The sequence below is a fragment of the Mus caroli genome, unplaced genomic scaffold (assembly GCF_978045245.1).
Source record: "Mus caroli unplaced genomic scaffold, Mus_caroli_1 scaffold_5, whole genome shotgun sequence".
Lineage (NCBI taxonomy): Eukaryota > Metazoa > Chordata > Mammalia > Rodentia > Muridae > Mus > Mus caroli.
In genome coordinates, this window is record NW_028227260.1 from 93,312,492 (window position 1) to 93,326,100 (window position 13,609).

General features: G+C 40.5%; 1 pseudogene; it reads right to left on the reverse strand.

Annotated features, from left to right (window-relative positions):
- Window positions 1-1,543: 1,543 nt before the first annotated feature.
- LOC110286248 (sentrin-specific protease 2 pseudogene) lies at window positions 1,544-2,853 on the reverse strand (annotated as a pseudogene).
- Window positions 2,854-13,609: the final 10,756 nt, after the last annotated feature.

Here is a 13,609-nt window from a genome sequence, read left to right on the forward strand (position 1 = left end):
ATCTTATGAAATGTTTAAATAATTTTAACTTTATTAAGTAAAAATTGCATAAACACACCATAAGATATTGAATAGAAAATTTAAATACAAACTATCACATGTAAAGTAGATTATTATATAACTGGCAGTTTCAACCTAAATACTAAATCCCCAATTATGCACAGTGGGAAATTAATCTAATGAGAAAAAAAATCTCAATTTCATCTTAATATATACCAAAACTTCTTGTGAAAAATTTTAAATTGAATAGAACTTTTCAAAAAAATAATAATTCAATATAGCAATAGATGGGGTTTGTATTCAATGAGATCTGAGATAGAAATGGACTTTTGCCATTCTAGTTACTTCAAATCAACTTCCAAAACTAAGGCAGGTCTGGTATAGAATGAGTCTTTAAATGACCATGGTGCTTTTCTTACTAGTCCCGGAGTCCAGTCAGTAGTTTGGCTGCAGTTCTACATCCTGTACAGGTCCAGCAGAGTACAGTGGTGCAGAACAGCACCAGTCTGTGAAACTCATTTTCATTTCTCATACTATATTCAAGATTTTAAAAAAATACGAAAGCATAAAAACAAAAATCCACACCAATATCCCCTGATTCAATTTAACAGCCTACAACTCTATCATTAGGGATGCTAGTGAAGAACTTCTGCCTCTTCCTGCTGATGTCCCTCCTGATCTTCAACAGAAAATGGCACCATGATGGGCATTCCTTTCAGAAATAGTTCAAACAAGGACTATAGGATTGGAAAGTGGCAATGGCCAAGGTTTGCAAATGAGTAAAGGAAAACAGTCAGTGGGGTAGGGCCAGGAAGACAAAACCAAACAAAACCAGAAAAAGACAAAAATACAACAAACAAACAAACCAGAAAAAAAACAATAAACAAAAATCAAAACTACAAACAAAAAACAAACAACATAATAAAAAAACACAAACAAGACACAAAACTGAAAACACAAACAAACAAAAACACAAAGAACAAAAAAAAAAAAACAAATGAATGAGAAACCAAAACCAAAACACAAACAAAAAACAAACAACAACCAAAAACAGAAACAAAACCAAAAAGAACAAAAAACAAAACACAAACAAAAACAACAAACAAAACCAAAACATAAAACAAAAATACAAAAAAACCAACCAATCAAAAACAAAAGACAAAATCAAAGACACAATCAGAAAACAAACAACAAAAAACCCAAAACACATAGACAACAAAAACAAACCAAAAACCACAAAACAAACACACGAACAAACAAACAAAAAACAAAAATCGATTGACTAAATTAAAACAGGATTTCTTCAACACGTGGTTGGGCAGCAGCGGTTTCTAAGCTTGCAATAGTTGCATGCATCCTAGAGATGGCATTAGGGCATAAGTCCCACATCCCACGTTAGGACTATACTGAAGAGAGTGGGCTTCATCCAGTCAGGTAGCTCAGTACCTGTTTTAAATCTCTTCAACTCATCCTACCTGAGGTATATTAGAAACAGCGATGGAAAAGAACAGGGATGGGGACTATAGCAACCAGGTGGATGTTGTTACCGTAATTGACTATGCAGGATTTCCCATACCATCCTCTTCCTGAAGGTGGGAATGTGTTGCTGAGACAAAGTCACAGGTTGGTCCCTAGAGATGTAATCTGCATATTTACAGGTAAACATTCCACAGTCACTCCCATTCAGTTGCAGAGGAATCTCCTCTGATGTCACACTGTACTGCTTCCACTCCAAAGGGTCCAGCTCAATGTTCCTGCGTGTCTTGCTCTCATTTTGTAAATATTGGAAGATGGTCTCACAGATAGACTTCCCTTCTTAAATCGATTACCACCAGGCTCCAATGTACCTTCTGGTGAATAGGCACCAAGATGAGTTCTTTTTCAAAGAGATTGATGCCTCGGGTCCACCTTTTCACGAAACTGTAACCACTATGCTTTAGCTTGGGGTAAAAGAAAGTGCTAAAGACATGAAGAGTCGGGTAGCCTTGGTTTTCATTTCTCTCAACCAGAAGGTTCATGTAGAAATTGATGACCTCATCACTGAGCCACTGACCATTCTCCAGAGTCTGGATATCTCTTCTGGTGATTTGCAACTTGAATCTGGAACTTAGGATTTCCTCTTGGGGTCCTGGACCCAATGCATTCTCAATTTCCTTCTCTATGTCCTCTGTAACATCAGGGATTTGATCCATTTCTCTGCCCTTTTCTTGGTCTGTGAGAGGCTTTTTCTCTGCCGCAAGTATTGCCATCTTGTTGGGGAGTAAGCTATTGTCTCTGCCACTATCCAGGATGATCTGAGCCCATCTTCCTGTTAAATCAGGCTCCAAGATGTTCCCCCTTCTTCCTTCACCCTTTACACAACCTTTCTTCTCTGTAACAGATTTCTCCTCAGAACACCACTTCTCTCTCCCCTCTGGTGAAAGACATTCTTTTAGAGCAACAACAGTAGATGGTTCTCAATCTCTCTGAGTTGTTTCTGATCCATGACTGTCTCCTAACTTGCCCCCTTTGATCTTCCAGGTGTTTATAAGGATTGCATGAGGCCTGTGTGGTTCTGACGTCACATCTTGGTCACACTGAAGGGGTTGAAGCATCCTTCTGTACTTTTCTTTTGGGGGTCTTTTTTCCCCTCTATGACAGAATAGGGCTGCTTGCGACCCTTGCCACCATCAGCAGGCTTCCTCCCAGTTACAGCCTGCTCTGGAGGACCTTCGGTCAACTGTAGGGGTTTTAGTTGTCTTGGAGTCTCCCCTGGAGTTTCCGTACCTGACCCTTACTAGTCTGTTCTCTCCGGAGCTCTATGTCTTGAGGCTCCTGCAGGGTCTTCTTCTTAGCCTTGCTGGGTTCTACCATCCATCTAGATCAAAAATTCAGGTGACAGCAGATGCTGGCGAGGATGTGGAGAAAGAGGAACACTGCTCTATTGTTGGTGGGATTGCAAGCTTGTACAACCACTCTGGAAATCAGTTTGGTGGTTCCTAAGAAAATTGGACATAGTACTACCGGAGGATCCCGCAATACTTCTCCTGGGCATATATCCAGAAGATGTCCCAACCGGTAAGAAGGACACATGCTCCACTATGTTCATAGCAGCCCTATTTATAATAGCCAGAAGCTGGAAAGAACCCAGATGTCCCTCAACAGAGGAATGGATACAGAAAATGTGGTACATTTACACAATGGAGTACTACTTTAGCTATTAAAAAGAATGAATTTATGAAATTCCTAGGCAAATGGATGGACCTGGATGGCATCATGCTGAGTGAGGTAACCCAATCACAAAATGGATCCTATTGACAATGGTGACATTTTATTTATTCTCTTTGGGATTGATCCTTGGTGACATGGTTCCAGCTTCACAACTTTCCTCCAATATTGAAACACTGAACCATTCCACCCTTCATTCGCTATGAAAGGAAGCTCATCAGGCAGGACAGCAACTCAGAATATCTCAAAATGGTCACTGAAACTGATCAAATTCAGTAAGCTCCTTCCCTGCCAGAGAGCAATAAAAACTGAGAGTCCCTCTCATATGAAAGGAAGATGAGCTGCAAAGAAGACTCTCAAAAGAGCCACCATCATACCAGCTGTCTGGAAGAAGTTTAGACCAACTGAGGCACCTGGAAAAGACATTCTGCAACCCTTTGAGCCATCTACAGGCTGTGCAGTTTCTCCAAATTCCCAGGTTTTGTGAGCTGTCACCCATGCTGAGTAGGCTTTGTTGATGCAGCTGTTTTTTGAGTCATTTCTGCTCCTGTAAGTAACCCCTCACCCATATTCCTATATGTAACCTCAATAAAACTTATCAGTTCACCAAGTAGGACTTTGGTGGTATGGGCACTTTGGTCTGTCCTGGGTTCCTTATGCAAAGGAGAAACAAGTTTTGTCACACAACACTACCTACTAGGTTTTATGACTGTAAAATTCTATTTATTCTTTGTAATTAGCAAGCATATTGTGTGTGAGAAGATATTTTGAAGGGCACTTAAATTTCTATAATTGACCATGATGGGACAGCTTCCTAAAAGACAAACATACTAATCAAGACCAGCTGAACTATGCTGAGACGATTTAGGTAACGCTGTGCTCTGCCAAAGAACTGAGATATGTATCAATACATTCAAACTTCCCAGTCAGGCAATGGAGTGCTTTGAAACCCTAGACCAAGTTGGGGTTGGGGAGGGCTTCCACCTTCCAAAAACTTTGCTTAGTGTTCTTTCAGGTGACATCACACTCAGCTACAGAACCTTGAAGGCTGTGTCTAGGGACAACCCTTTGAATTAAACATCATTCATGAGGTTGCCTCCAATGTGTTAGCTGCTGGGTTTAGGCCTGGTGTCTTACTAGTGATTAACTAGGACGATTAGTCCGATTTCGAAGTTTTGACTATTTAGCTGTTTACAGCACCCAAGAAGGATAATTCTGAGGAAGTATTCTTAGAACAACTTCAACTTTTTCAGAGTGGGCCCCTGGTGAACTGCCAACCTATGACTATTCACCAATCGGTCTCCGATATTGACAGCTTAATTATCTCCATTCTTTGACTGACCCTGACCTGGAAAGTCAACTGTCAATAGTGTATGGGTTTGGTGGCTGATTATGGGATGGATCCCCGGGTGGGGTAATCTCTGGATAGTCCATCCTTTCATCTTAGCTCTAAACTTTGTAACTCCTTCCATGGGTATTTTGTTCCCTATTCTCAGGAGGAATGAAGTATCTGCACTTTGTTCTTCCTTCTTCTTGATTTTCTTGTGTTTTGCAAATTGTATCTTGTATATTCTAAGTTTCTGGACTAATATCCACTTATCAGTGAGCGCATATCAAGTGACTATTTTCTGTCATCTAATCCTATTGGGTGTGTTTGCTTCTTTCTATTCTAGAGCTTTCAGGTGAGCTGTTAAATTGCTAATAGAAGATCTCTCCAATTTCTTTGCAAGGCACTTATTTCTATGAACTTTCGTCTTAGCTTTCCTTATGGCTCATAAGTTTAGGTATGCTGTGCCTTCTTTTCATTGAATTCTAGAAAGACTTTAAATTCTTTGTTTCTTCCCTTATCAAGTTATCATTGAGTAGAGTTTCTTATCAAGTTATCATTGAGTAGAGTTATCATTGAGTTCAATTTCCATGAGGGTTATAGGCTTTCTGTTGTTTCTGTTGTTGATGAAGTCCAGCTTTAACCCATGGTGGTCTGATAAGATGAATACGGTTATTTCAATCTTCTTGTATGTGTTTAGGCTTGTTTTGTATCTGATTATATGATCAGTTTTGGAAAAGGTTCAGTGAGGTGCTGAGAAGGTATATTCTTTTGTTTTTGAGTGGAAGTTTCTGTAGTTATTTGTTAAATCCATTTGGTTCATAATATCTCTTAGTTTCACTGTGTCTCTATTTAGAGTTTCTGTTTCAATGACCTGTCCATTGGTGAGAATGGGATGTGGAAGTCTCCGACTATTACTGTGCGAGTTTCAATATGTTTTCTGTGCTTTAGCAAAATTTCTTTATGAATGTAAGTGTCCTTGCATTTAGGGCATAGATGATCAGAATTGATACTTCCTTGTATGATATATTCTGCATCTGAGATTCTCTCTTCCATTTCTTGTGTTCTGTTGGTGACACTTGCATCTGCAACTCCTGATTTCTTTCCTAGACTTTCCATTTCCTGGGTTGCCTCCATTTGTGTTTTCTTTAGTACGTCTATATCTATCTTTAGTTCTTGGACCCTTTGTTCATTTCACTCACCTGTCAGATTATATTTTCCTGTATTGCTTTAAGGGAGTTATTTGTTTCCACTTTAAGGGCTTCTACCTGTTTGACTGTGCTTTCCTGTATTTCTTTCAGTGAGTTATTTATATCCTTTTTAAAGGCAACTATCATCTAAAGTGGATACTTCTGGTTCCTTTGGAAAGTCAGTTATGTCAAAGGATGGTTTGCTGGGACACACAGTTGAAAAGGTGTTTTGCTAAAGCAAACACGTGAATGAATGCTTCACTGAAGCAGACACAGGTGAAAGGATGTTTTGCTAAAGCAAACACATCAAAGAATGCATGATGCTAAGGTTTATAAATATAACTCAATAGACAGTGGATGGTGCTGGATGGTATTGGTACAATTTGTCATTCCTCAGCGGTCATTATTTGTTGTAAATTCATAGAAAGAAACTCACCAAAAAACTTCTGGTGGTGTTCTGGCAGTTTCTTGTGGCTTCCAAGAACTCAGGCCGATTGGCAGAATGAAGTGGAAGTTTCTGGATATGTCATCTGATAGAGACTCACGTGGAATTTTGCTGAGTATGTGATATTTGGAGGGAATATAAATAAGACTCAATGGCTAGTGATAGCTGGCATACATAGCTAACTTTGCATTGCTTCTTTGGTCTTTTGTCTTCATCTAATGCAGGTGAAGGTATGAAAAGGAAGGCAGATGCTCCAACAGGTCAGGGCAGAGCCTATGTCTGCAAGACTCTGTGGGGTCCCAACAGGTGGGGATATCCAGGAAGGGTTTTCACATGTATCTCAGTGTCCCTAGTTAGAGCAGGCCTCCTGGGATACAAGCAAGGCTGTGGGATGGCAGTTATCTTAATAGTCTTAATGTATGAAAATGATTCTTTACTTAACTTTTAACTTTATATAATAACACACATGACTTTTAGTTTAATGGTCAACTTTATGCTAGAGAAATGGTGCTGAGTAGGAAAAAAAAGAATTCATACATAAGGTCAATAAACTTTAAACATAACAAATGCAAATTAAAACATGTGAGGTGCAAGATGTTGTTGTTGGGTTGTGCTAGACAATTCATGCTTTGTAACTGCACTGTAAGATTCCCTCCATGGCAGATGAGATGGATGAAAAATCAGCAGGTTTGTGTTCCAGCTCTAGTTTGGTTGTCCTTGGTTAAATGTTTGTATCTTGGATTAAGGTTTCAGAGAGTTCAGTGCCTTGTCACTGGGCCCTATGAACATATATCCCAGACAACAAGATGGGATTGTGCCATAGAGGAATGTCTTTAGTTCTTGGTGGCATAGAAGCAAAGAGAATGCCTGCCCACCTTGGCAGTCTCATCCCTCCCTCCTTTTTCCATCTGTATACCAAGCCCATGGGAAGGTACTGTTCCCACTCAGGGTGGGTCTTCCCCATTTAGTTAATCCTCCCTGGAAAATATTCTGATAGGTAATGTGCCTTATCTCCTAAGTATTTCTCAACCCAGTCAAAATGAACCTACACAGTTGATAGCTAGGAGGATAATTATTTGAACTCCCGAGCCTATCCATATGAATCCATTGAAAACTGGGAGTGGTAACATCATCTTGGCATACCACTCCTATACATCCTGTCTTTTCACTCTGTTTTCCATCACCCCCTGCTTATGCCCATGCTCCAAAGAATGTGGCTTTCAGCCAAACAGCAGCTTATTAGAGAAAGAATCTTGGGCTTTATTCTGGAATTGGAATCTACATTTTAACAAGATCTCTGGGTGATTCTTCTGCACATCTGATAGGTAATGTGCCTTATCTCCTAAGTATTTCTCAATCCTCAAATTTTAGAAGGACTTACCTAGACTAATTACAGATATTGAGTTGGTTCTGTCTCCATTCTGGCCCTTTCCAATACACCTTCCTTTTCCATTACAGCTAGGAAATTCTTTTCAATAAGCAATACCTATATATTTCATTATTAATACTTCCCCAGGAGTCCCCATTATAAAAGTGCAATATGGAAAGGGCATAGTCTGTAAATTAAAGATCAGGTCATGTCTAAAACACTTATTAGTTTTGTGACTTAAATAAAGAAAACAATAAAAATGGGATCTCATTTAGCCAAAGTTGACATTGAACTTTTGATCCTCCTGATTTCACCTTCCAAATGCCAATTTGTAGGAATAGGCCTCCATGCCCTGCTGGTCTTGTGGCTTTTGACAGGTGATACAAACATCTTGGTTTCTGTTCCCTCAGCTTCAAAATGTTTTTAAAATTCTGGACTTGTAAGTATGGGTCGATGATTAAGTAAATCCATATTTTCAGGAAGATTGACAGAATGGAAATATACATTATTCATTTGTGAGCAATCCATGGGGATGAAGAGAGTATAGAAGAGGCATACTTGAAATGTTTAAAGTCTAAGAATAGAAATAACTTGTTGTCAATGTAGGAGGATGTATGTTGTGTGTCTTTTAAAACAAGGGCAGACCAGGTCATGGAACTCCCACTGAATGCTCTTGGGATCCTTGTTCAGGAAGGAAACCAGAAGTCTATGTAGAGACAACTATACCAAAGTCCTCCATTCAGATATTCCACTTCCATCAAAACATGGAACTGAAGATGAAGCTCTTTGGGCCTCCAAACCAACCCACCTATCAGTAGACTACTACAGAGTGGCGTGAGCTGATGCTGTAGGAATCAGACCTACCCTATTATTAGCTCACCAGATCACAGGCTATGTTCAGAGCTTGGTTTTATTTCACTGCATTTGGGAGGATAACTTTTCTTAGGTAATGCAGTGCACAGATGGTTTTGAATACAGTCCCCTCTGGAACACATTGAGATCTAATGCCTATTATTTGACAGAATAGGCAGGACAAGGTAGTCCCTTTAAAAGGTGCTCACACATCCTCCTTTGGGTCCTCCTTGTTATTTATACTTTCTTCGGGTCTGTGGATTGTACTGTGGGCATCCTGTGATTTATGGCTAATATCCTCTTATCGGTGAGTACATACAATGCATGTCTTTTTGGGTCTGGGTTACTTCACTCAGGATGATATTTTCTAGTTCATCCATTTGCCTGCAACTTAATGATGTCCTTGTTTTTAATATCTGAGTAGTATTCCATTGCACAGATGTACCACATATTCTCTATCTACTCATCAGCTGAGGTACATCTGGTTTGCTTCCAATTTCTGGCTAGTATGAATAAGCTGCTATGAATGTAATGGAACAAGTGTCCCTGTGGTATGGTAGAGCATATTTTGGGTTTATGCCCAAGTGGTATTGCTGTGTCTTCAGGTAAAACTATCCCCATTTTTCTGACAAACTGCCAGATTGATTTCCAAAGTGGTTGTAAAAGCTTGCAATCCCACCGGCAATAGAGGAGTGTTCCTCTTTCTCCATATCTTCGCCAGCATGTGCTATCACTTGAAGTTTTGATCTTATCCATTCTGATTGGTATAAAGTAGAATCTCAGGCTCATTTTAATTTATATTTCCCTGGTGGTTAAGGACTTTGGACATTTCTTTAGTTGCTTCTCAGCAATTTGAGAGTCCTCTGTTGAGAATTCTGTTTAGTTCTGTACCCCATTTTAATTGGGCTATTTGGGCTGTTGGTGTTTATCTTCATGATATATTTAGTTATTTGGGTTGGTGAAGATCTCTTCCCATTCTGTAGGATGTTGTTTTGTCCTATTGATAGTGTTCTTTGTCTTACAGAAGCTTTGCAGTTTCATGAGGTCCCATTTACATATTGTTGATCTTAGTCATTGAACTACAGGTGTTCTGGTCAGGACTTTGCTTCCTGTACCAATGTGTTCAAGGCTTTGTGTGTGTCTCTATGTGTAGAGAGGTAATCTCTAGGACATGACAGAGACCTGTGATGAGAGTGGCTTCAGGGATTCTATGAGGGTGACTGTAGCTGAGACTCCTAGCAGTGAGGGATATGTAGTCTGAAGTGGCCACCACCTGTAGCCAGGCAGGAACCCCAGTGGAGGGATAAAGACACAAACCCATCCACAAAATCTTCAATCCAAAGTGTGTCCTGCCTTTAGGAGTTGTAGGGACAAAGGTGGATCAGAGACCAAGGAAATGGCTGACCAATGACCAGTCCAACTTGAGACTCATCCTATGAGCAAGAACCAATCCCTAACACTATCAATCATACTCTATTATGCTTGTAGGAAGGAGGATAGCATAACTGTCCTCTGAGAGGCTCCACCCAGCAGCTGAATGAAACAAAGACCCAAAGCCAAACATTAAACAAGAGCTCTGAAAGTCTTGTGGAGAGTTGAGAGTAGGACTGTGGGACTCAAACAGGATAGGGATTCCACAAGAAGAAACAATAGAGTCAACTAATCTGGACACTTGGGTGCCTCCAGAGACTGAACGGCCAAACAAAGAGCATACATGGGGTGGTCTGAGGCCCCCTGAACATATTAGCACATGTGTAGCTTAGTCTTTATGCAGTCTCCCCAACAATTGGAGTGGGGCCTTATCCTGACTCTATTGCTTGGTTATGGAGAGGCCTCAGTGAGAAATACCTAGTCCTGCAGAAACTTGATGTACCAGGGTGGATTGGTACCCAAGGGGGCCTCCCACTTCTTAGAGTCGAAGAGGAGGTGTGATAAGGGAGGGGCTGTGTGAGGAAGTACTGTTAGAAGGGTTCTATGATCTGGATGTAAAGTGAATAAATAAAAAATTTACTGGGAAGAAAAGATGCTCAGGACTCTACCACTTATATGGATTAATTTGTTCTTGAATAAGACGTCTACTATAAAATCTTGTTTTGTTAGGTCTCATATGACCTTTTAGACTCTCATCAGACTGTCTTGGAGGTCTTCTAGCTAGAAGGCCATAACTTCTCAGCCTGAAGATACAAACCTACAGTACTAACTACCCAGAAGGCCGAGGCAGGAGGATTACAAGTTCAAGACTATCTGGACCATATAGTGAGTCCAACTCAAAATGAAACAACTAGTTTTTCTGTAACAAATGAAAAAAAGGAAGAAGGATGAAGGATGAATTAACCTGAGGCTATAGGTCAAGCCAGAGAACTTGCTTGTCGATGGCATAGCCCTAGCTTCACTATCCAGCATGGCATAAGTCCAGAATTAATTAATTAACGAGGAGCCAAACTGAACATCTTGTCTTGTTTTTAAATTAGATACTTTCTTTATTTACATTTCAAATGCTATTCCTTTCCTAGTTTCCTCTCTGAAAATCACCTATTCCCTCCGACCTCCCCCTGCTCCACAACCCACCCATTCCTGCTCCCTATCCTGGGCCTTCCCCTATAGTGGGGCATAGAATCTGTGCAAGACCAAGGGCCTCTCTTCCCATTGATTGCCAACTAGGCCATTCTCTACTACATATGCATCTAGAGACACAAGTCCCACCATGTGTTTTTGTTTTTTGGGGTTTTTTTATTGGTAATATATTCCCAGGGAGCTCTGGGGGTACCTGATATACCACCTCACACCAATCAGAATGGCTAAGATTCAAAATTCAGGTGACAGAAGATGCTGGCCAGGATGTGGAGAAAGATGAACACTCCTACATTGCTGATGGGATTGTGAGCTGGAACTCCCACTCTGAAAATCAGTTTGGTGGATCCTCAGAAAATTGGACATAGTACTACCAGAGGATCCAGAAATACCAGTCCTAGGCATATACTCAGAAGATGCTCCAACTTGTCATAAGGATACATGCTCCACTATGTTCATAGCAGCCTTATTTATAATGGCCAGAAGCTGGAAAGAACCCAGATGTCCCTCAACAGAGGAATGGATACAGAAAATGTGACCCTGTACTTACACAATAGAGTACTACTCTGCTATAAAAAACAATGTATTTATGAAATTTTGAGACAAATGGATGGATCTAGAGGATATCATTCTGAGTGAGGTAACCCAATCAAAAAAGATCACACATGATATTCACTCACTGATAAGTGGATATTATCCCAGAAGCTCAGAATACCCAAGATACAATTTGCAAAACACATGAACCTGTTGTCTTTTAATGTACCCAGTCTTTATGTTATTGTGTTTACTATCAACACAAAATAGGGATGGCCCTAAAACTCAGTAATACAGCACAGCCCTAAGTCAGATACCTAAGGCCAAAAAATAACCCCCCCCCAAAAAAAAATGTAATGGAAAATAGAGACAAAGATGTGAAAATAACTGGCACACATTGAGAGTTGCATGCTGATTGCTGTGGAGGCTGAATAATGACTATATCAAAATCCATCATGATTATTTTCTCTACATTCACATTTGGGCAAATGCATGTATTGAGAGGATTCCCTCCTGAGTGAGGTAACCCAATCACAAAAGAAGTCGCTTGATATGCACTCACTGATAAGTGGATATTAGCCCAGAAACTTAGAATACCCAAGATACAATTTGCAAAACACAAGAAAATCAAGAAGAAGGAAGACCGACAAAATACCCATGTAAGGAGTGACAGAGACAAAGTTTAGAGCTAAGATGAAAGGATGGACCATCCAGAGATTACCCCACACGGGGATCCACCCCATAATCGCCACCAAACCCAGACTCTATTGCCAGGAAGATTTTGCTGAGAGGTCCCTGATACATCTGTCTCTCGTGAGGCTATGCCAGTGCCTGGCAAACTCAGAAGTGGATGCTCACAGTCAGCTATGGAATGGAACACAGGGCCCCCAATGGAGGAGCTAGAGAAAGTACCCAAGGAGCTAAAGGTTTCTGCAACCCTATAGGTAGAACAACAATATGAACTAACCAGTACCCCCAGCGCTCATGTCTCTAGCTGCATATGTAGCAGAAGATGGCCTAGTCGGCCATCATTGGGAAGAGAGGCCCTTTGGTCTTGCAAACTTTATATGCCCCAGTACAGGGGAACACCAGGGCCAAGAAGTGGGAGTGGGTGGGTAGGGGAGCAGGGCGCCGGGGGGAGGCTATAGGGGACTTTTGGGATAGCATTTATAATGTAAATGAAAAAAATATCTAATTTAAAATTGAAAAAAATACATTAGGAAAAAAAAGAAAATCTATGCAAAGTTCTGAGATAGTATTAGTAGTTGTTGATGACTAATTGTAATTGCAGTGAAAATTCCCTATCATTGGTTCCTACCAGTGTGAAAGGAGTAAAGTTTACATTGCAAAGCACAGCATTCACAGTCCTCCTGGGAATCTCACTCCTCTTTTATGTTTTTGTTCTTTTTTTCTTTTTAAATGAAAGGGGCACCCTTCGTAAGATATTATAAGGAAGAACTCCCCACCCCAATGGAAGCTCCCTGATCTCTGTGAGTTCCCATGAGTCCCAATCAGTTGATTCGGTGATATCCTGATACTACTTGTTTTTCTGATCCTTTCTCCCACACCTCTACAGGACTCCCAGTGCCTAATATTTGGCTGTGGGACTCTGCATCTGCTTCATTTGGTTGTTAGGTGGAATCTCTTTGGTCTCTCTGATGATGATTAGGCTAGGTTCCAGTGGTCCCAGAATACTCTGCAAACAGGAAAAACTGTCAAAGGTTTTGTGGCTGGGTAAGATACTGTCTCACATTATAACCCAGGCTGGCCCAGAACTCACTATTTTGCCTTGGCTGGACTCAAAGTCTAAGTGATCTTTCTGCCTTGGTTTCCCAAATATTAGGATTATGGGTGTGAACCACACACCACACCCAGCCTATTTGTTTTCTTCAAATTCCTATCTTAATAATGCACATACTGTAATATTACACATTCAAGAAATGACCAAAATACTTAGTGTCCAGGACACAGCCTGTTGTTTCATTCCTCCACATGATTATATGTTGCTCTCTCTTTTTAGGAGGCTTGCCCCTAAAGGAGCTTCATGAATCAACTCAGATGAACCCTCACAGGGAGGCTGTTTCTGACACACAGAAATAGAATTCCTTCCTTCT